The following is a 22,557-nucleotide window of genomic DNA, read 5'->3' as shown; positions in this document are numbered from 1 at the left end:
AGGTCGGCAGTTCGGATCCCCGTGACGGGGTGAGCTCCCGTTGCTCGGTCCTTGCTCCTGCCAACCTAGCAGTTCAAAAGCACATCAAAAGGTGCAAGTAGGTACCGCTCCGGCAGGAAGGTGAATGGTGTTTCCGTGTGCTGCTCTGGTTCGCCAGAAGCAGCTTAGTCATGCTGGCCACATGCTGGCTGTACGCCGGCTCCCTCGGCCAATAAAGCAAGATGAATGCCACAACCCCAGAGTCGGCCACGACTGGACCTAACGGTCAGGGGTCCCTTTACCTTTACCATACACTCCAACATTTCTCCAATGAAAATAGGGGCATCCTAAAGTAAAGCGGAACATTCCGGGATCAGAAACCAGGACGGCTTCTGTAAATCTGAGACTGTCCCTGGAAAAGAGGGACACTTGGAGGGTCTGCAAGCATAATTTTTAGAGCAGGTCTCAGATTTGCAGGAACATCACATGTTTGATTCACTGGTGGGAACTATATTCTCAAAAGCAGGTAGCTTCATAGGAGTTAAGATTCATCCTGCACATTTTCTTGTCGTGAGAGGGGAAGATGTGCAGACATTGTTAGATTCACATCTCAGGGGGCCTTTTTTATCTTCTGCTATTTCTAATACATTTTGCTAGCAGCGCCTTTGCCTGGCATTTCCTCCAGCCCATTGAACCACAGGAAGTAGAAGTGGTGGGGATTTGGAAATAATGACTTTGCTGAAGCCGATCATCTTGTAGATGCCCCCGTCCCTTACACACAGAGAGAATTCAGACCTCTGAGGACACCATCAGGCATAATCGTCAAGTGCAAAGCCATTTAGAAGATTGAAGGAAGGCAGAAGGCGCAAACAGTTCCCATCCATCAGGCTAAGCAACCCCAAAGTGACTGGCAGTAGCTTTAGCCTGGGTGGGTGACTTTGATGGACATGTGGCCAGGCACAATGTAATGCCCTTAAGAAATTCAAATGGATCTGGAAAGGCATGGACAAGCATGGACTTGTTGCAACTGGGAACTGTAACTATGGAGAGGCCTCAAACAGAGAAACAGTCGGGCAGGAAGTTAGCTGCAGGTTTTTCCGCAGGCGTTCCAAGTGGCGGTCAGACAGCAGCACGAGAAAGACCAATTTCCTTTTTTCCATTTGAACTCAATCTTACTGCTCAAGTGTAAAGTGGACTTGTCAAGAAACCAGGCAAGGATATAGTGTGCTGTCTGCCCCCAATCATTTCTCTCCCGTAAGGATGTAAACAGCTCGGCTTGCTTTTTTGACGGCTCAAGAACAGCACATCTATGAAATCTCACGGTATCCGTTGCGGGGAAGCGCTCATGAGATCCCTTAACTTGGATAACATCCTATAGCACAATTTCACCCCTTCCTTGTTCACTAAAGATAAACACAAAGGGATTCATTCTCTTCACTTAAAAAGCAAAAGTTTTAAAGAGCATTGTGGATTATTTTAAGCAATATGTTTTTAAATGCATGAGCCTTATATTTTGATGTCAGTGTTTTGCAATATTTTATGCTGCCATTCTGCTAGCTGTTCCGGCCATATGGACAATGCAGGCTGTAAAGATCAGTTATATAAATAAATAGTGATGTGCCATCACTACAGGGCAGATGCAGGGTGGACAATGTATCAGATGCCTGAAGGCTATACATGTAATGCAGAGACCTTCTCTTTACTTGGTTGTACATTCCTTGGAAGTGTCCCACTACATCCTGGCTCAAACCTGTTTGTCTTGTGCAGTATTATAATGAGAGGAAACCACCAGGCAATCTGGCAGTCCGTCACCTCGCCACATGGGGTGCAGGGCAATGGCTCATATACTTGCACTTAAAGCTTCAAGCAGATTGGAACGGAATCCAGCTCATTCCAGGCTGCCTTCCTACACGAAGGCTCAAATTATCTGGCAAAACGCTAGCTACAGAAGCCAGGCCTCTCCAAGTCCTTTCACTGTTTTCATAAATCATGTCTCACTTTGCCAGTAGCTGCCTCCCTCCTCCCGTGGCTGGGATTTTAGAGAGAGCCAAACAACATCTTTTAGCGGCTTCAAGAAAATCTTGTTTCCTTTCCTTGGTAAGTTCCCCCCCCCCGGTCTTCCCATTTCACTGCCTTAACCAGGAAGTCTCTTGCTTCAGAGGTGCGTTCACCAACAGTACTCCCCAAGCCCAGACCCTTCAAGTGTCCCTATTTTCCAGGGACAGTTCCAGATTTACAGGTGCCGTCCCAGTTTCTGATTTGATGACAGAATGTCCCGCTTTTCCTTAGGAAGTTCCTATTTTCATTGGAGAAATGTGGGAGGGTATGGAATTATGTGACCGCCAAGCCAAGGATATACAACTTTTAGAAGACATCAGAAAGCAGCCCTGTATAGGGAAGTTTTGTAATGTTTAATGTTTTATTATGTTTTTAATATATGTTGGAAGCCACCTAGGGTGGCTGGGGCAACCCAATCAGATGTGTGGGGTAATAATAATAATAATAATAATAATAATAATAATAATAATACTGGAATAGGGCATCCCTATTTTCATCAGAGAAATATTGGAGAGTATGCAAGCCCTTAATAGAAGAAATTCTCTCAAGTGACTTTCTCTTGTTCCACTGCCCAGCAAAAGTGGGCTTGAGAGACACAGTTCACAAACAGGCTTTAACGGAGGCTAGGGTAGACATTGTGCTGACTGAAAGCCCCAAGGAGCAAAAACTGGAGCTGAACACACACACACACAGAGAGAGAGAGAGAGAGAGAGAGAGAGGGTGCAACTGACCAAGGAGCTCTGAAACTCATCCCCTTCAGAATGTTTGACTTTGTATCTACAGAAATATTGAAAAATTAACGAATGTTAAAGGGACGTTGGATTGAAAACAAGCGGTGTTGGTTAAAAGATCAATAAGAATATGTAAATATGGATTGATAATGGTGGAAAATATATATTTATTACAGGTTAAGATGCTGAGTAAGGTTAAATGATAAAGGGTAAAGATTTGCTGAACTAAATATCTGAACTGGAATACAAAAAGGGAGGTGTGAGGAGGTCAAGAAACTAGTGAATGAAATATAAGATATGAAAATATTAATCTTTTTTCTGTTTTGCTTATTGGTGTTTTTTATTCTTTTCTCTTATTTTGTTAACTGTTTTTTATTGTGTATTTTTTATGTGTTTTGTTTTGTATTTTTATTATTTTTATTTTTGTAACTTTTCTTGGCTTTTGTATTCTATGTTTAAATCTTGAAGCCTTTGATTGTTTATGAAACTTCAATAAATATTACTTTTAAAAAAAACAAAAAAACCCAGAATGTTTGACTTCGGCAAAACAGCAGCTTCTGATGGCCGCACAAGGCAGCACAGGCCATGAAGAAGCAGCGATTAAGGCAAAGAACATTTTCATTTCCCTCTTGTGGCCCTGCTGAGACTCAATCCCTATAATCACAGCCAAAGCCTCCGAAGGGAACAGCCTTGGTAGATGTATGAGGAGCGTGACAGAAGAGGGTCAGAACAGCAGCAAAAGGCCTGGCCTAGGAAAATCCCCAAGATTTGCTGTTCTTTGCTTTTCATCACACTTACTTCTCCCCCCACACCCCAAAAAAGAGAGGTTACAGTCGCAGGAAAGGCGGTACCAACCGGCAGCTCAGTTGCTCAGTGAGCACAAAGCCCGGTCGTAATCTATCTCCTGACCACCGCAATGCACAGAGCAATCTCAGTCAAAGTAGAGCTACACACTTTTCAGTCTTCTGTAATCAAGAACAACAACTGTTCAGCCTGAGTTTTAGGCTCTGGGGGATACCTGGGATGTTGGCTTTGCTGGCGCTAGGCTGGCAGCTGAGAAGTGCTTGTGTTGTCAATGGACATCAAAGGAACGGGCAAGTCGCAAAGGCTGTCAGGGGCATGTACACTACGTGGTGTCTTTTCACAAAGGCAGCAATGAAGAGGCGGCTGCAAATAAGGGACTAAAATCACCGCCACAGTCTTTATTGCATAACTACATTGAATTCAACTGGAAGGAGTTAAAATTGGGGTCAAAATAAAAAAAAATCCTTCCAGTAGCACCTTAAAGACCAACTAAGTTAGTTCTTGGTATGAGTTTTCATGTGCATGCACACGAAAGCTCATACCAAGAACTAACTTAGTTGGTCTTTAAGGTGCTACTGGAAGGAATTTTTTTATTTTGACTATGGCAGACCAACACGGCTACCTATCTGTAACTTAAAATTGGGGTGTGAAGGGGAGATCCAATCACTCTACTCTTGGCATGCAAGGAACTGGCCCATACAGTGATACCTCGGGTTAAGAACTTAATTCGTTCTGGAGGTCTGTTCTTAACCTGAAACTGTTCTTAACCTGAGGTACCACTTTAGCTAGTGGGGCCTCCTGCTGCTGCCATGCTGCCGCTGTGCGATTTCTGTTCTCATCCTGAAGTAAAGTTCTTAACCTGAGGTACTATTTCTGGGTTAGCGGAGTCTGTAACCTGAAGCATCTGTAACCTGAGGTACCACTGTACTGCTTGTGCCCCTCGAGTGCTGCTCACTCTTCAGCCTAGTCACCTGCAGAAATACTTGAGCCCAGTGCGCCCTATTCAACAGAAAACCAGTACCATTTTACTTCACAATTTTGGGAAATTCCAGCCATCACAAGACTATGGTGGGAAAGAAAGAAGAGAGCACTGTTGCCTCCTGCCCAGTTCCCTAAACTATCCTCCCTCCCAGATGACGAGCCCCACAGATCAAGGGTGGAGGAGTATTCTTTTTACAATGACTGTAATGCATTTCATGGAAAATTAGGGCACAGCCCGTCAATCCATTGCACTAGGGAGCAATGGAAAATGGGATCCATTTCATTCTAGGTTTTCCAGACACCATTGGTTTAGTGTTCCAGCTAGGCAGCTGATCTAACCAACTGAGCTATCTACAGGTCAAGAAGTCCCTGGTTCAGATTTAACCTCTGCAACGAATTCGCTAGATGGCCTTCGGGCAAGACTCTCTCACACACACATACACAGCCTTTCTGCCTTCAATATGGTGATGATACAGATCTCTTATTACTTAAATATATACTCTGCTTCCTGGCCAAGAGAGACCCTGAAGGGGCTTTTTTCGAGATAATGTACTGTTCACAAAGTGCTTTGATAATTGTACAACTATATCATTCTAGTCTATTATCATCATTATTATGTAAAACTAGAGACATGGCAAAGGTGCACCTGCCTTGTCATGAGCAAGGAAGAGCACAGTAATTGGTGAGCAATTGGCCTGCCAACAGTAAAGGAACGAGGCAGTTGCCCCAGTGAACCATCTTGCAATGCAAGTTGACTGGTAAAGTGGGACGGAATGGTATAGTAATCTTCCATGTTTAACAATACAGAGCAAAAGGGTGCCATCTTGTGTGTTTGCATTTTTGTGTCTTGACCAGTTGCAGGTTACACATCCGCTACGACTCCTACCATGAATTTGTGGGCACTTCAGCCTCACACGTTACCTGTGGTACACACAACATTGATAAAGATGCATTATTTGGAAAGGCATTCTAAATTAACCATAGACAAAGGTAAACTGGGTCAAAGAGTCCTCTTCAGTAAGCATGGGAGCAGGCACCTGAGCAATATACGAGAGCCAGTGTGGTGTAGTGGTTAAGAGCGGTGGACTCGTAATCTGGTGAACTGGGTTCGCTTTCCCGCTGAAGTCTCTCAGCCTCACTCACCTCACAGAGTGTTTGTTGTGGGGGAGGAAGGGAAAGGAGATTGTGAGCCGCTTTGAGACTCCTTAGGGTAGTGATAAAGCAGGATATCAAATCCAAACTCCTCTTCTTCTTCCTGAGTACAACATAATGGTTGAATGGGAAACAGAATCACTTGAAGCTACTGCTTAAGACAGCAAAAGCTTAGCCACACACTCAGCTCTGTCCAGGTCTCACCTTTTTTGTCTTGAGAATAGCTTCACTTTATCCTAATTATTTCCACATGATAAGTTAAGCAATGACTCCAGAATGTAAGGGGGGGAAAGATACCTTTGACACAATTTGGTCTCCCTTTTTCTCTTTTATTGAAGAAGAACAGGATATTTTAAAGCCATCGTCATCACAGAGGTGTCTGTGGAGGGGATCTTTTGATTGAAAATGTCTAGCCAAGCAGATCGGTAGTTGGGTTCCTATTGAGGATATTTGGCGAGCCACCATGACAGTGATGTGGGACTGAGGATTGGAGTGATCGTTTTGTGATATTATAGCAATGGACCAAGCTGTATTGTAACCTTTGAATGAGTGTTATAACAACAACAAAAACAACAACATGATGCTGAATATATGCCTGAAGGGAATATATTCCCTTTGTGGCTTCCATGGTGTGGTTTGATACCCAGATGTAGACTGAAGACATGAATGTTTGATTCCTGGAAGAAGCTATAGCAGCCAACTTGATATACACCCAATTGTCAGTGCTCTGAATCATAACAGAATAATTTATCCAGCAGCTGGGAACAGAAAAGTATGGAAGCACATTAGTCACACGTTTCTCCAGAACCATAGCCCTTACATTTCATCACTAATACCTGCTTGTTGCTATGGAAACTATTAGGACAAGAAAGGGGAACTTAGTTTCTTCACCACAGTTTTGTCCATCTTACCACCAGGAAGGCCTTAGAAAAGGAGTCACGTCATGGCACCACAATGATCCTTGTCATGTAGAAGCCCGGAGAATTGCTCACACTCATACTGATTCCAACACTTACTGCTATCATAGGAGATCTTCAGACCTGGAAGAAAACTGACATGATATCGCTGCTTGTTTGATTCCGCACAATGAGGGGCAAAATGAGATGTGATAACATATTTCAATAGAATAACTTGTTTGTGGAAATTTTAAGCAAGCGTATTTTCAGACGCACATGGATGAACACATCTAGAATATTAAAAAATGAACTTCATGCCTAGTTTTCTGAAAAGAGATGCATCAATTGGAAGACACCTGTCTCTGTGTCTTCCTTTTCTTACAAGGGTCAAACTATATATATATATATATATATATATATATATATATATATATATATATAAAACCACAAAGCTGCCACTGTTCTGTATCTCTCTTTTTTTACAACTGCCCTACATTTGTGACACTGAGAGTAGAATTATATGTCATGTTTTACCTTTCTTTACCTACATGTTATGTAGCCTGTAACAAAGCATTCATGACCACCTCTTGTAGTTTTGTAATGACTTCTTGTAGGTATCATTAGCTTCAGAAGGAGCAGATTTGGAATGGAGAGAGGGCTGGAGACAGGAGGGAGTTAACCCTTTATTTCAGGGGCCAGCAAGGTTTACCTCGCCTGGGCCAGTTCACTCCAGCGGAGATCCCTCCATGGGCCGGATTAAGTGCATGCGCGCACGATTTCCACGTCTGCACAGACGCGATTTCTGGTGCAGCGGAAGCGAGTCCCCATGCCGCGCTGCACCAGTTTAATGCAGCGTGTGGGGACTCACCGAGCAGGTAGCTCGATTCAGGGGTGGCTCGTGGGCCGGTTAAACGACCCCCATGGGCCGCTTGTGGGTTGCCGACCCCTGCTTTATTTCTTACTCCTTTTCTGCAAGACATCTCATATTGCTCCCTCTCCCATGGCAGATGTCTGGAGCCCCATGGCCCGAAAGACGGCTATGGTGGGGAATTTTGAGCAGAATAGCAGCAGAATTCCTCTCTGGCTTTCACTGAGGACTAGAATTGAGGATCCAACTGGAACGCAAACCAGGCAAGACTGGGAAAACAATAACTGAGAAGACTTGTGACTGTGTGCAGAAATAGGGAGGCAATGTAATCCTACTGTACTTTCCAGAGAACGGTCTTCTATTTGAGGGCCGGTTTAAAGCTGAAGAAGTATAAAGTCATCCATCAACCATTAGTGGTTGGACAGCAAATTTCCCCGTGTGACAGAGTAGGTGCACATGTTGCCTGATCAGTCTTCCCTACTGATAATGTAGTGTATTTCAATATAAATGATTGCAGTTATGTTTAATTTTTCATCTACACATACAAATTGACACATGCGATTTTTCTGCAAGTCTGTGGGTTGCATCCAGTGCTGTGCGTGTCAAGTTCTGTTTACGCAATGGGGCCTTCACCTTCCTCTCCCTGTATACCCTCAAAAACTGCTCCTGAGAGCCCACTAACCCTCTGGAACAGATCTGAGGGTGTGCAGGGGACTGCAGGGGAAAGGGTGGGGGAATTCAATTGCACTAGTGGAAGTGTACCGTGCTAGTGGAACAGCAGCAATGGACATAACGCTATGTTCTATTTTATCTTCTTTTTTTTGGGGGGGGGTGCTGCATTTCCCCATTTTGGGCAATTCACAAGTTGCCACACTGATGTAAAAGATAAGGGCACCAGCAGTGCTTTTTTCTACAAAAATAGGTGCCGCTACTCCAAATGAAGCAATGACAAACCTAGACGGCATCTTAAAAAACAGAGACATCACCTTGCCAACAAAGGCCCATATAGCTAAAGCTATGGTTTCCTCAGTAGTGATGATGTATGGAAGTGAGAGCTGGATCATAAAGAAGGCTGATCGCCGAAGAATTGATGCTTTTGAATTATGGTGGTAGAGGAGACTCTTGAGGGTCCCATGGACTGCAAGAAGATCAAACCTATCCATTCTGAAGGAAATCAGCCCTGAGTGCTCACTGGAAGGACAGATCCTGAAGCTGAGACTCCAATACTTTGGCCACCTCATGAGAAGAGAAGACTCCCTGGAAAAGACCCTGATGTTGGGAAAGATGGAGGGCACAAGGAGAAGGGGATGACAGAGGACGAGATGATTGGACAGTGTTCTTGAAGCTACTAACATGAGTTTGACCAAACTGCGGGAGGCAGTGGAAGACAGGAGTGCCTGGCGTGCTCTGGTCCATGGGGTCACCAAGAGTCGGATACGACTAAATGACTAAACAACAACAACTACCAATGCTGCCATATTAACATACAAAGCACTAAATTACTTGCCCCTTTGCACTTCTGGAGTTCTTGCTTATGTTTAATTGCCATCTTTATAAAGCAACAGAATGCCACGAAGCATCCCGATCCAAATACAAAATTCTTAAGCAAAAAATAAAAATTGCAGAGATTCATTTTCAAAATCTACCCTGCAACTATGGAACTCCTTGCCGTTGGAGATTCATTAGCACCCACGAAAGAAACTTTGTAGGACCTATTGGGGGTTCAGCCTGGTCGCAGGTGGTATTCGTGTGGGTTTTTAAGCCCAGTAATTATATGTGCCACAATGGGTCAGTGTATCTGGTTGTTAACCAGAAGGTTAGTGGTTCAACTCCACCCAGGGACAGCTGTGGTTGGATTCCTGCAGTGCAGGGGGTTGGACTAGATGACCCTCAAGGTCCCTTCCAACTCTACAGATCATGAACACAACACATGAAATGTTTTGTCCCATTGGTTTAGTAGGGCTCTTAGGATGGGCAATTAGGAAATGAAATAAAAAATTGTAGAGCTTAAGAGTTGTAAAAATGACATCTGGTCAGTTTACTGCAGAGGCTACTAATAAGGTTAGAGCTTTCTGCTTTTCATTCAGGAATTCTTCTTCTTCACAACCATGCAACCACTGCTTTTATAAAATCAAAGTACATTGCTCTATTGACTTCAGCAGGACTTGGTATGGACAACTTTTTCTCAATGAGATTATTGTGTTGAAGACCATGATTAATTTCCCCCATGTTGAATGACTTTAAGGCAGTTCTACCAAACACGGAGCGTATCTGTACCTCATCCATCATCACCTCTCTCATAATTATCCAGGTGATTAAGACAAAACAGAAGTATCAAGAGAGCATCCCAGTTTTAATTCAGTAATTTCTTTTTTCTAGAACCATGGGACCGGTAAGGAAACATTGCAGCTTTGTCACCTTTGCCGGAACGGGAGTAATTCATTATCTTTTTTTATTTATTTGCTGTATATGATGCATGATAGAAGTAATGCATGGAACAGGCCCCCAAGGCATATAATACATACAAGGCATGAACTGGATGGCACGTCAGGCCCCCTTGGGAGTGTCCTCAAGGTCTGTCAAGTAAAGAAAGGTGCGAGCTATTTCATGCTCCTTCCTGAACAGAGATCTCATGGGTGAATGCACACATGCTGCAAAGCCTAGTACCAATTATCAGCTACAAATGATCCTCCAGGCTTCGTCTCTTTTATAAATTGCACACAAGAAGACGCCTGGGCAGAAAAACCAACTAATTCTCCTGAAAAAATGCAGACCTTTTAGAAATCACCTGCTGCCAGTTTGAGGTTCCTCTTACAACACACATCAGAAGTCAATTGTGTGATAAGCTCGATGTAGAGACTGAAGTAAGCTACTTAAGACCTTTTCTTTCCTTGTCTTTTCAGGGATTCCTGCTGATTATGTGCATATGCGTGTCTAAAAGACTTTAATCGGGGCTTCAAAAGAGGGACTGAGAAAAACCAGCTGCTGACTCTGCCCTTCTCCTTCCAGGAGCTGGATAGCAGAGACAAGAGAGCGCATTTAAAGACACCAGAATTGCCTTCTTAGATCAGACTCAAGGCCTATTTAGTCCAGTGCTCTGTTTTCAGCAGTAGCCACAGTTGAAAACACAACAAAGGGGGAAAGTAAACTCTTAGTGGACACCCTCTCACGTCCTGGAAACAGAAATAACAGAAATAACTGCTCCTGCGTATCCTGGCTTATGCTGAAAGATACGACTTCTGAATACAGAGGTCCCACTTTTACGAGCCATGGTTAATAGTTAATAGCTATTGGTGGGCCTATCATCCATAAATTTGAGTCTAATTTCCTGGCTATCACATACCCCCCAACATGGTGAAGTGAAAAACTGGGGTGAGCATCTTCCGGGGCCATGCTCTTATGTGAGTTATGTGATGTGTGTGAGATCACGGCCCTGAAATAATCACTTTTGGGGGGGCCATGCTCTTGCAGCACCCAAAACATGTGTTTTGGGGTGCCGCACAAGATTGCGTGCCCCCCAAAGTTCTTTTTTAGGGGGGGCAAGATGGCAGTGCGAGATTGCAGTGCCCCAAAACACATTTTCTAATTGCATACACCTAGATCATGTTCTCTCCTAAGTTCAAGGTTTCCCCTACTCCTTAATTAAAAAAGCTAGAATCTCTTAGATATTTCATAGGAACATAAGAAAAGCTTTGATGGAGCAGGACAAAGACCCATCTAATCCAGTGTCCCTTTCTTACAGTGACCAGCAAGATGCCTATGAAAATCCTGCAAGCAGGATCCCAGTGCAACTGAACTCTTCCCAGTTATGATTCCCCGCAATTGGTATTCATCCTGCATAGGATTATATTGTTAATGCCATTAAATGTAGCTGGGAAATAGTCTAAGCGTGGGCATACCATAGATTTATTAAATGTTTTGATATTTGCTGTACTTACATTCCCAACGAGATGGACTTTTTCATTGCTAAAGAACTCTGTTCTGACATTTTCAGAGCTTTCTGTTATGATCCCAACATTTCTTTCCTGGGTGATTACAGCTTATCTTGATCCTTTTGTCAGTGTGCATGTGAAGTTGGAATTTATTGCCCCAACGTACATAATTTTTCACTTATTTATGTTTTCCCTCTGCAGGAACAGGCAGTCTTTTCAGAAGAACAGCATCATCCATTACAGGCAGCTGTTCCAGACACAACAACGATCATTCAGGAATCTGCTGATAAAAAAAGTACATCCAACATACTGGATGTTCAAATGGCATATTAAAGACACTTTAATACACAGGGGTTAGGCAGCTCAGAGGGTGTCATGGAAGCCTTAGAGGGAACATCAGTCATAAACCTAGATGAGAACTTTATTGTCTATCAAACAAGATAGACTAGCAACAGGCAATGCTTACATTTGCTCAGGTACAACCACACCCAGTACTACCTAGAGACTAAACTATGGAATGACATTATCCACCCACATAGAAAGGAATAGGAGAAACTGAATAAGGACGAAATGTGTGCTAGGAAGAACAGAATGCTCTTACTGCAACAAAGACCATGGCCTTGAACCACAATGGATTGGTGAGAGAGAAAGGTCTGCTTCTTTTCCATTTCTTTCCTGTTTCTGGTATATATGGGGATCTCAGTTTCATAAATTGTAGCTCATATGGCTGGCTGGACTATCACATCTGGTCCAAGGACGATCAGCAGTTCCAGATGATATATTTGAGTCTGTAATTTTGTTTGTATGTGTTAAATTTATATCCCACCTTTCCACAGGAATGAGCCAAAAGCAACTAACAAGGATACAATAAATGGAAAGGGTTGTATCTGGTGAAGTCCCGTTAGCACAATAAGTTCAGCTTCTGCAGCGGAACTCGCCCTCTCGCTCCTCTCCCTGCAAACACACCCCAGATCTGCCCCAGAGTGTTGGGGAAAGCCCCAGAACTGTTGGGGGTGAACAGGGAGAGGAGAAGGAAGGGAAGCACCGTTGCACAAGTGGAAGTCTTTGGGATAACAGGACAGCTTCACTGGATACAACCCAAAGGGTCAACAATATGAAATACATCACAATATATTGTTGTAAACAAAATCTGCCCTTTTTCCCTTATGGGGTATCCAAGAGCCCATATAGAGTCCTTCTGTAGGTTCCCTATTGGTAGGAGAAAATAACAGAGGCCAACCAGAGAATATTGAGAAGCAAAGCAGCTAGAAAGCCTATCTTTATTGATCTGTTGCAACAGGGTGCTCCCCTCACACGCAGGAAAGGAGGAGGAATCCCAAACAAGGGTGTGCCTGCCCTTATGTAGACATTTTAAATTCCCTGCCCTGGAGCTAAAGACCACCCCTCCATACATCATACATACATCACAGAAAAGGCGGTCTACAGCAGAAATCTGAGTGCATTGTTTATCTCATCTGACAGGATACCTGTTAATGCTCACTTGATTGGATACTCTGGGGAGCCTGGCCAGTCTTTTGTAATGATAAATACTTAGTTCCTGAGCCAGGTCACAGGCTCACCCTATTCAAACACAGACAGACATACCCTTAAGACAGGATTTGGGAAGAAAAAGACAACGGGGAGGCTTTTCCATTTTCCTTTGATCTTGCAGAGAAAACATTTGGTTAGTTTGGGAATCAAAAATGGTTTCAGGTCAGTCTTCCTGTGCTGATCTATGTACGTGCTTGGTTGGTACATTTATGAACATTTATTATATATCTAAGACTTTAAAATTCTGATCACAATATAACCAGAGATTTAAAAACAACGACAGTAAAACAAACACAAGACAAAATAGCACACAAGAAAAATAAGACACCCATAATAAAAAAAAGGTCATTACTTTCTCAGTGGAATGTCAATGAAGGGGCTACCTGGGCCTCCCAGGAAGGAAGTACCTGAACAGCCACAGAAATTGTCTTTTAAAGCAGAGGTTGGCTGACTATCCCTCATGGAAGCTTTAGCTGAGATTCCTGCATTGCAGGAGGATGGATTAGATGCCCCTAGGGATTCCTTCCAAATTCCAACTCGATAGTTCTATGATTCCATGAGTCATTGCCAAAAAAGATGCCTTATATTGGCAAGAGGAGAGAATTTTCTCCTAGTGAGTTCACAAAAATTTCCTGCAAGGTCAGAACAGCAGAAAAACATACTGAAATTAAATAGCCATAAATCAAAAGCTGAGTTATTCACAGCCTCTTCTCCTACAAAGGCTCCTAGTTGCTTTTGAACAGATAACAACAGGCCAGCGTTCAGCAGTGGAAGTTCCCCCAGCCTATCACTGCATCTCTGGGCTAAGAAACACTGCACTTAAGGTACCTGTCAAAGGCGCAGAGCTTCTGTCAAGCACAAAAGGGGGAATATATATATATATAGCAACCCTGGTATTTACGGTCCATCTGCCCATCTGCGGCAAATCACACTATAATTCGGTGGGGAAACGCATGTCATCTCCTCCTCCACAGGAAACAGGACAAAAGAGAGGCCATGATCTTGCCCTCCTCAAGTGACTCAGGGCAAGTTCACACTTCCGCAGTGATAACTTCAGTCGTAACATGATGACTCACTGTAGATCCTTGTCTTGAGGAACCTAGTTAGGATGAAGCCGTAGCAGACCACTGAATAAACCTGAGACCATTGTCAAAGAGCAGCAGCCTCTCCTTTACAAGTAGGCGACAGCAGAGCCAGCTGAAGAAAGCGCTACTCCCCATTTCCCACAATTCCTCTCTGATGGCATTATTTGTGCCGTCTTTTTTCCTTCTGATCTGATTCACCCTTTTAACACTTTATCTAGAATCACCAGATGAGATGTGAAATCTGTTTCAACAGTATTTGCAGGGAAGGAAAAGAGGACACTACCTGAAAGATGAAATAGCTATTAACCTTAGAAGCTGGAACTCTCACTCCTAAAGCATAATTTATGCTTTTTTTAGATGTGTCGGTTGCACCCGCCTGGTTATTTACAAGTGTTACATCTGGTCACCTGTAGCACGTATTGCCTCCATGTGATCCAGGTATGTGTGTAAGAAATGATAAACTAGCACAGAATATGTATACTGAGATTTTCAGCCTTTCTAATTTCCTCATACCATCCTACCATCCCTAAAAGCAAGTCTGCAGTAATCTTGGGGCATTTGTTTTAATTCTGCTTTCTGCCTTCCTACCCGAACCAAAATGTGGCCAGTTTTCCAACAGAGGAAGAAGAAGAAGACGAAGAAGAAGCTTGATAGCTTGACACTCCCAAGAAGAAGAAAAATGCATACTATTCTGCTACTATCACTTCATGGCTCTGCTCCTGTTGCCCACAGCTTCCCCCATCTATGCCCTTGCCATAAACAGTAAATGGTGTGAAAACACTGAACACAATCCAGCTAAAGCAAAGCAACTTTATGGGAGAATTATATAAATGCTGAACATTATCTGAACAAAACTGATTCAACTTAACAGTGATTCCATTTGGCTGGAAGGAACGCCTGGTTTTCCAACTGAAGAAAACAAATGCATTTAAATGGATGAACATCGCTCATAATCTTTGAAATGCAGAATAAAGGTATGTGCACGCAGTGACAGAGCTTCATGCTCCGGCACCAGGGTGCGGTGAGCAGGTGGGGGCGGGGCTGGCGCGCGTCCTGGAGTGCTTCTTCCTCCACCAGTGTGTGCATATTAGTGGCTTAAAACACAGCGAGGTCATTTTCCTCACTGCATTTCAAGTACACACCAAAGAAGGGGTCATGGGCGTAGCTGGGGGGGGGCAGGGAGAATAAAAATACATAACTACCATAACTGAGGTTCTGTCCCCTCAACAAAAGGCCTGCCCCCTAACAAAAATCCTGGCTACACCCACACCGGGGGGGGGGGTAATCTTCATCAGATGTATACCACCTGATTTTTCCCCCACACCTGCAACCCCCCTGAATGCCTATTCAAGGAAGCTGTCAATTGCACAAGTGCAATGGTTGCCTAAACGGTACACGCCTCAGCTTAACTGCAGCTAGCGTTTTCAAGTAGGATGGAAGCTGGTTTGAGGGAATGCACATCAAAGAGGAGTGTTTCTTGAGAAATTACAGGATACCAGTGTGGTGTAGTGGTTAAGAGCAGTGGACTCATAATCTGGTGAACCGGGTTCGCTTCCCCGCTCCTCCACATGCAGCTGCTGGGTGACCTTGGGCCAGTCACACTTCTCTGAAGTCTCTCAGCCTCACTCACCTCACAGGGTGTTTGTTGTGGGGGAGGAAGGGAAAGGAGAATGTTAGCCACTTTGAGACTCCTTAGGGTAGTGATAAAGCGGGATATCAAATCCAAACTACTACTCCTCCTTGTGGCTAACGTCATGTGTACTCGGCTTCAAACACCCATGGTGGGAGCACACAGGAGCTGGAGTAAACAGTAGTGTGTGCACAGTCCAGGTTTCTTTGCTAAAGAATTAGAACCTTTTGGTAGATCACATAACATCTTACAATTTTTCTAATCCACTTTTTCTAGAACCAGGATGTTATGTTCTTCCTCCTCTCGAATTTTTCCAGTCACAAAACAAAGTGCAACCAAGTGCAAATCCACAGGTTGGCCACTGTGAGAACAGGATGTTGGACTAGATGGGCTATTGAAGAACTAGCAGTGCTGTTCTTCTGTTCTTATGATTCTGAAGAAAAAGACAAAAAGTTAAGGTTTCTATGTTCTTCCACTTTTTCCCTTTTCCTCGAACCCACACTGTGTATTACTTCCCCCTAAAAAACCCTGGTTTCCCCCTCACAGAGCTTCAATTGCGTGTTGAGGTCCACCAAAACCCCCTTCCCAATAACTCACACATCACACATAATTTTTGTTTAAGGTTTTTGGCATAATTTTGGCCACAACTTTATTTAAATACAAATTGAGAGTGGTTGCTTAGGCATTGGTTATGACTATCTGTCCCCTCCCGCCATGGGGGACAGCACTGACTCCCTAGTCAGTCCCGGAGGAAACAAGGGACAGAGTCAGCTGGAGCTGCGTCACAGGCCCTCAGCTACTCCGCGCTTGTTCCTTGAAGCTTACGCGGCCCGCACCCTGCTCCAAGGGTTTGGACGAAGGGGATGGTAAGCTTCAGAATTCCTTTAACGGAATACCCGTCTGCAGCAGCATTGGAGGGGCAGGCACAGCCAATCCATACCCCTCCACCAACCAATTTAACCAATGCCTAACCGCCAACCTTACAAGTTGTGACGATTTGCTAAGCAGTAGGCAAAACCCAAAAGGCACGCACTAATCAGCCAATTGGAAAAATTCCTACTGGGCCCCCGCACCAAGGCGAACGACCCCATGACAGGCAGAGCAAGGTCAAGGCGCAAGCCCAAGCAAGGGAGGGCGGGCGGGAGATCCGGTGTCCACAGCAAAAGAGAAAGAGAAAGCTGTGGACCCTGCTTATAAAGCCATTGATCCCACCCCTAAATTGGCAACATCCAAATTGCCCCAGTAACAACATCCTCCAGTCTGCTCCCAGGCCTCTAGCCATCTATGGCCTGGTCACTAACATGGGGTTTTGTTCGGCCCCAACCGCAACACGTGCTCTCTTTTGATGTGAACACGCTTTGCGTGTTGAGGTCCACCAAAACCCCCTTCCCAATAACTCACACATCACACATAATTTTTGTTTAAGGTTTTTGGCATAATTTTGGCCACAACTTTATTTAAATACAAATTGAGAGTGGTTGCTTAGGCATTGGTTATGACTATCTGTCCCCTCCCGCCATGGGGGACAGCACTGACTCCCTAGTCAGTCCCGGAGGAAACAAGGGACAGAGTCAGCTGGAGCTGCGTCACAGGCCCTCAGCTACTCCGCGCTTGTTCCTTGAAGCTTACGCGGCCCGCACCCTGCTCCAAGGGTTTGGACGAAGGGGATGGTAAGCTTCAGAATTCCTTTAACGGAATACCCGTCTGCAGCAGCATTGGAGGGGCAGGCACAGCCAATCCATACCCCTCCACCAACCAATTTAACCAATGCCTAACCGCCACAGAGCCTTAGCTCACCGCCAAACCACTCACAAATGCAACCCTTCCTTCAATCCCAAAGCAACCATAGCCAACCAGGTGTCGTTCCCTATAGGGGAAATATTCACCCTAAAGCTGGCAGCAGCCTTGAAGGTAAGCACAGGGTGCAAAATCACGGAACCACCTGAAGCAAAGCCTATTTTACTTTATTATTTTTATTTTATTTTATTTTATTTTATTTTATTTTTATTTTATTTTATTTTACACTTCCTTATTAACATGCTTCCCGGCCTCTTTGGTGGTAGTTTGTCTAGGCACTGGTTCCTGACTAGCTGCACCTGACCTCAGCAGGGCAGCACTGACGACTGGGCCCCACCATATCGTCAGTACCAGCAACATTGTGGGGGAGCAATGAATCCCAAGGCAATCCCATCCCGCCAGGTGTCGTTCCCCATAGGGGAAAGATGCACCCCCCATCTGCCCCAAAGAGGGGAACAGTCTTGAAGAAAATAGCAGGGTGCAGTATCACAGAACCACCTAAAGCAAGGACCTATTTTATTTTATTTGTTATTTTATTTTATATGTTATTTTATTTTATTTTATTTACTTTATTTATTTTATTTTATTTTCCACCGCCATATTAACATGCTTTCTGGCCTGCTCGGTGGTAGTTTGTCTAGGCATTGGTTCCCGACTAGCTGCACCTGACCTCAGCAGGGCAGCAATGACGACTGGGCCCCACCATATCGTCAGTTCCAGTAAACAGCATGGGGGAGCAATGAACCAGGATCAGACTCAAGCTCACCCCCAAATGCTCCCAGGGACTCTTGCATGGCCCTACCCCTCAGAAAGGGGTCAACAAAAGCATGGCGAATCCTTGGATTCCCTTAATGGAACATCTTTGCGCATTGGAGGGGACAGGTGCTCCAACCCCCCCTCCAGACCACCTTGAACCAATGCCTTAAATTATTTTGAGTCCAGGGAGAGCTGCCATCAACTCAATCCAAGCCCTCTTGCATGCAGGAATGCAAACTTATGCTGGAGGAAGACAGCAAACATTCTTGCCCAGCTGTACCACCAGCACTGCGGGAGGACCTGCACGGTCACACTCGACCGCACCAAAGGAAGGATCTCCTCCCAAAGCATTCCCCATCTGGACATCCAGTATATGTCCACATGGGCAGGAAGACTGAGATGGCGCCCCAGTCCAGACTTGTCAGCGCACTTGCCAGCCCAGTGTACAGTGCTGTGGCCCAAATGTGCACCGCTGCTCCTATGAGAAAAGGAAATAACAGACAAGCATCAGCACAGACATCATTGTGACACTTCCTGATATAACCCTTGTCAGTGTCAGACTTCCAATGACCCGTATTCACAATCCTGTCTACTGACAGGCCCCCAGTGTGCAGCCGTTGCAGCAGCCCTATTCGGAAGGAATGAGGCGTGTCCAGTGGTAGGCAAGCCGCAGGCCGTGATAACTGGTGCACGACGTAAGCACATTAATGCCTGGCTAACGGGAACCCATTTTCATGCACTAGGAGTGGGCCAGCCCCCAGGGGAATGAAAAGCCAATTTTTTCTGGTATCCATAACCGTGCAAGGGCCCTCCTCATCTGTAATGGGAAGCCTGCCCACTAAGTCTGTTTTAGAGTTCCCAACTCTAATGACAAGCTCCAAAGCAGATAAGGAAAAGTCCTGAAGCAATAAGCCTTCAGACTCTCAGCCCTGTGCTGGCTCCAACAACCATTTCCCCAACCCTCAGTGCCCAAAATGCAATGGAATACTGAAAGGAGTCTCGCCTTGATCTTTTACCAGCAGACAAGTTTTAACTTGTTGCAGATCCTGCATAGGTAAAATTGACCGACTTCCTGCCCACTGCCCTATGAGGTTGGAGCCTATTCCAACCTTCCAAGGCCCTGCGCATTACAAACTTTATGCAAGGGTCTCTGAAAAATAAAGCTTCAGTATAACAGACATTGCAGCGGACTGAATTCCGATAGTTAGAACAGCACGCCCAATCTGCGGCAGGTGGACCAAATACTGCAGGATCTGCTCAGAGGATGGGGGCCAGTTCATCTGAATGGCCGCGGACTGCCAGCTTAAGGCTAAGAAATCCATCCAGGCCTTCCCATAAGAGCTAAAAGCAGAAGGGGAAATGGAAGCTGCCGCTCTCTGAAATTACTAATTGTTGTCAAAATGCCACAGGTGGTCTGGAAAAGTCTGGCAGTAGCTGAGTGTCTGGAGCCCAGGATCTGAAGCGCTCCATCTGAAAATGGGATACAGTGTCAGAGACATCATTAGAGGATCCCGTAATCAGGAGAGCAGAAGCACAATATTAAACCTTAAGCTGCGCAGCTCCAACACGTGAGCGGAGGGGCGGAGACTCTGCTGGAGCGTGAGGACTGTTTTGCCAAGACGCTCACCACTACCTGGTTATCAGACCAAAAGCAGATCCGATGGTCACTGAACTCCTCGGGCCCCATGTGAACTGCTGCTACAATGGGGAAAACTCAAAAGTTAGGTCACATGATTGCCTCACCATACCGGGCTTGAGGCCATGGCTTTGCACACCAGCAGCCCCTGAAATAAAAACCACAGGGCAAAGATCCAGCAGCATCAGCATGAACCTGAAAGATCCCTGTGCAAGTATCCTGCCATGGCCAACTACTATTGCATACATATAGGAATTGCAACCATTGCATGAGATCCCATTGCATGAGCAAGGTAAGGGGACCTCAACATTTAGGAATTGCAACCATTGCATGAGAAAAGTAAGGGGACCTCAGGCCGCAGGCAGCCTGGCCTAGTGGGAAGGGAAGGGGCGGCCTGGGGCAACCACTCTGCATGCAAGATTAATTAAGTGACCCAGCAAGATCGGATCTGATGAAGCATCACTTGCTACAGAGGAAGTATTACAAAAATAACTTCCTTCAAGGCAGACAGCTTCTCCATAGGCAAGTGGTATGTTTTAGCAACGATATCCAACTGGATCCCTAAATAAAATGGGAATATGGGCAAAAAGTATTGAGGTATTGCTTGCCAGCTTCCAGCCCCGCTTGGGCAGGGGGCATCTTGTGCTGCCATCATAAAACGTAAATTTACAGGGCCGACGCTGGCCAGAACCGCTAAAAAGGTCCCGACAAACTGCCGCCGAGCCAGCTTCCTTTTCAGACACACACTGCGCAATGCAAAAACACACTCCGTGCAGTGCTCACACAATCCATGCAATGCAACTATACTCCGTGCGATGCAGCTACACACTCCGTTCAATGCAACTACACACTCCGTGCAATGCAAAAACGCACTCCATGCAATGCAACTACCCTCCATGCAATGCAACTACCCACTCTGTGCAATGCAACTACCCACTCCATGCAATGCAACTACACACTTCATGCAATGCAACTACACACTTCATGCAATGCAACTACACACTCCGTTCAATGCAACTACACACTCCGTGCAATGCAAAAAAAACGCACCCCGTGCAATGCAACTACCCTCCATGCAATGCAACTACACACTCCGTTCAATGCAACTACACACTTCAAGCAATGCAACTACACACTCCGTTCAATGCAACTACACACTCCGTGCAATGCAAAAACGCACTCCGTGCAATGCAACTACCCTCCATGCAATGCAACTACACATTCCGTGCAATGCAACTACACACTCCGTGCACTGCACACACCCTCTGTTCAATGCAACTACACACTCCGTGCAATGCACTCTCTGTGCAATGCAAAAAAAAAAACAACAAAAAAAAACCCCCACACACTCTGTGCAATGCCACTACACCCTCTGTGCAATGCCACTACACTCTCCGTGCAATGCACACACACTCTGTGCAATGCACTCACACCCTCTGTGCAATGCACTCGCACCCTCTGTGCAATGCACACAACATCTGTGCAATGCAAATGCAAATCTCTCACGCAATGCAATGCAAATGCAGCCCGTGCAGCGCTGTGCCCTGCAACGCACAGAGCAAACTGCAGTGCGGGCACACAAAGGTGCTTTCTCCCGCTTGCATATTGCAAACTTGGCGCCTGTTACATCCCTCACAGTGAGGGAACCACCAAAAGGCCCTCGACACTGGACCTAAGTGTCCAGGTAGAGCAATGGGGGAGCATGCAGCTGTCCCATATAGGGACCAATCCTGCAACCTAGGCGTTACCGGCACTATGCGCTGACCAGCTGAGCTATCCAGGATGATCCCTAAAGACCCAGGACAGCCTCACCCTGACCCCTGTAGAGGTCCAAGGTGATGTCTGAATCATGATCCCTGCTCCTCTTTGCCCTCCTCCTGGATTGCAGCCTTCGAAGATGCTTCCTTCTGGAAGAAGACACCTGGGGCGTCCACAAGTCATCCCCTGCAGGAGAGGCAAGCTCTTGAGGCATTTGCAAAAGCCCAGTCATAGTCTGCAAAAACTAAACAATGTAAGGAACTGGTGAAACCAATGCTTCGTGGACCACATGGGGACACTATTCAGGCCGGAAACGCTTCCAGGCCATCGAATTCTAGGGCAAAGCCCTAGGATCACCTGCTAGGCCAGGCATAAATGTTTCCAGTGAAATAGCAGAGTTGAGGCAGCCCACAGCTTGTCCAGGTACCCCTGCTTGCCCTTTTTGAGGGAAGCACCCCTTAAAGAAACCCAAAGTTCTTTTATCACAAATGGGCCGAACTACCCAGCAACAGAATAGCCCAAAAGGAGCAGTTTGTTTTGTTTTGTTATAACAATGGCTAAGAGGGGGATATGAACCCTGTCTCCCAGGTCCTAGTCCTACACTTTAGCCACTAAACCACAATGGCTCGCCTAAAAAATGGCAGTCGCCACTATCAGGGCAAAACAAACTTAAAGAAAATAAACTTGTTCAGAAACAGCATAGTTCAAGAGCATATACAGAGTGCTCATAGTCATTGTAGGCACTGAAAGCCTCTGCCGCCCTCTGTCTGCCTCAGATATACATTAGCAGCAACTGAGCCTGCAAGCAGGTACATTCTTATAGAGAGGTCAGAGACTTAACAATTAACTGCTACCTGTAGCAGACTTAGGCTTGGAAGTTATGCGCAGGCCGAATAGGGCTCCATGCCTCTGCTCTTGAGAATCTTAGTCTCATAGCAATATT

The 22,557-nt window shown here is 45.3% G+C and overlaps 1 long non-coding RNA gene across 1 annotated transcript in view; it reads left to right on the top strand.

Annotated features, from left to right (window-relative positions):
* LOC309538775 overlaps window positions 1-22,557 on the top strand; it is a 247,682-nt gene that overhangs the window by 168,358 nt on the left and 56,767 nt on the right. The window lies entirely within an intron of this gene.

Source organism: Podarcis vaucheri (genome assembly GCF_965113315.1).
Source record: "Podarcis vaucheri genome assembly, chromosome: 1".
In the NCBI taxonomy this organism is placed as follows: domain Eukaryota; kingdom Metazoa; phylum Chordata; class Lepidosauria; order Squamata; family Lacertidae; genus Podarcis; species Podarcis vaucheri.
Note: the sequence above shows the minus strand (reverse complement) of the source record. Positions and strands in the feature narration are given on the sequence as shown.